Source organism: Cryptomeria japonica, unplaced genomic scaffold (genome assembly GCF_030272615.1).
Source record: "Cryptomeria japonica unplaced genomic scaffold, Sugi_1.0 HiC_scaffold_40, whole genome shotgun sequence".
NCBI lineage: Eukaryota > Viridiplantae > Streptophyta > Pinopsida > Cupressales > Cupressaceae > Cryptomeria > Cryptomeria japonica.
The window spans coordinates 253010-254740 of NW_026728862.1; the positions used below are offsets into that span (position 1 = coordinate 253010).

The 1731-nt window shown below is 62.0% G+C and overlaps 1 non-coding gene across 1 annotated transcript; it reads right to left on the bottom strand.

Moving 5' to 3' along the window:
* Positions 1 to 974: 974 nt before the first annotated feature.
* Positions 975 to 1093, bottom strand: LOC131862262 (5S ribosomal RNA). Its single transcript, XR_009361278.1, has one exon. It is a non-coding gene; the product is annotated as a 5S ribosomal RNA (ribosomal RNA).
* Between the last annotated feature and the right edge of the window lie 638 nt (positions 1094 to 1731).

Here is a 1731-nt window from a genome sequence, read left to right on the forward strand (position 1 = left end):
TCGGAGCTCGGTTTGACCGGGGTGCGCACACCTTGGCTGGGTTGCGCACCTTTTGTGCGCTCCAAGGTGCGCACGAAGTCGGAGCTCGGTTTGCCCCGGGTGCGCACCTTCGCCAGGGTGCGCACCTTGATGCGCACGCCTTGGCTGGGCTGCGCACCTTGGTGGGCGCCATGGTGCGCACCTTTCGTGCGCTCCAAGGTGCGCACGAAGTCGGAGCTCGGTTTGCCCCGGGTGCGCACCTTGGTGGGCGCCATGGTGCACTCCGAGGTGCCCAAGATTGGTGCGCACCAAGGAGCGCTCCGAAGTGCGCTCCAAGGTGCGCGCGAAGTCGAAAGTTGGGTTAATTGTCCGGTTTGCCTCGGGTGCGCACCTTGCGTGCACCTTCGCCAGGGTGGGCGCCTTGGTGCGCACACCTTGGCTGGGCTGCGCACACCTTGGCACCCGCGTTTCCTTCATTTTAAATTTTTTTTTTTTACAATCTCTCAAGTGGGAAATTCTATAATCTCAACTTTTTTTGCCTTTTCAGGAAACTTTTGAATGGAGCGCATCATTGGTGCGCTCCGAAGTGTGCTCCAAAGCTCTCTCCAGCTGCGTGCACCTGCCCCGGCCGCGCACCCGGCCCCGCCCAGCTTCGCTCACCTGTCCCGGGCGTCTGGTGCGGAACCTTAGAGTAAGAAACATCACCGTGCACCTTGGCCAACGTGCGCGACTCGACCGAGCGCGCACTGGCCGAGGTGCACACCGATTTCACCTGGGTGCGCGCGCAGCACCTCGGGCGCACCGGGGTGCGCGCACAACGCCCGGGTTGCACCGTGGCCTGTGTGCTCGGGGTGCCTCGGGTGCGCGCTCGGTGTCGCCCCCGCGCGCGCGGTAGTGCGGGCAGCGCACCCCGGCCCGGCCCGGCCCCGACGAGAACGCAAACGGGCAAAAGGTTTATTCAAATAGCATTGCGACGCCCGGCGAAAAACTAAAAAAGGGTGCAACACCGGGACTTCCCGGGAGGTCACCCATCCCAGTACTACTCCGGCCCAAGCGCGCTTAACTGCGGAGTTCTGATGGGATCCGGTGCACTAATGCTGGTATGATCGCACCCGTTATGAGCTTGTCGCAGTGTGTACTTAGCAAACCGCGACCCACGTGCGAATCCACCCCGGCCACCCACCCCCGTCGAGGTGCACACCCTCCCTCGCGAAGTGCGCCCCGTTCGCCAAGTGTGAGCCCTGCCCGGGTGCGCGCACCTTGCTAGGGCGTCGGGTGTGCACCCGGCCCGGCCTACGTGCGTGCACCTGGAGGGGGCGTCGTGTGCGTGCAGTGTCCCGTCTGCAACGCGGTGCCCACACACCACCTCGGGCGCAACGACCTGCGCTCACATGTGGGCCGAGTGCACCTTGGTGCATGTTCGGGGCGCCTCGGGTGCACGCTCGATCTTGCCCCGGTGCACCAAGGCGCTCGGTTTGCCCCGGGTGCGCACTTGGTGCAAGGTGGGCACCCAAAATAGGGATCAAGCACCAAAACACAAGTTTCGGGATGCAAAATGGGACCCAAGGACCACAAATGCGTTCCAAGACCCATGATGGGTCCACGAGAACAAAAATGTGTTCCGAGACTTAATAAACAAATATTGGGTTTTAGGAGAAGAAACATGCTCTGATGCCCAAAACGAGAATCGACCCCGAAAAGGCCACAGGCCAAAAGTGGGATGCGAGACAAAAAAAAATGGGACCCGAGGAC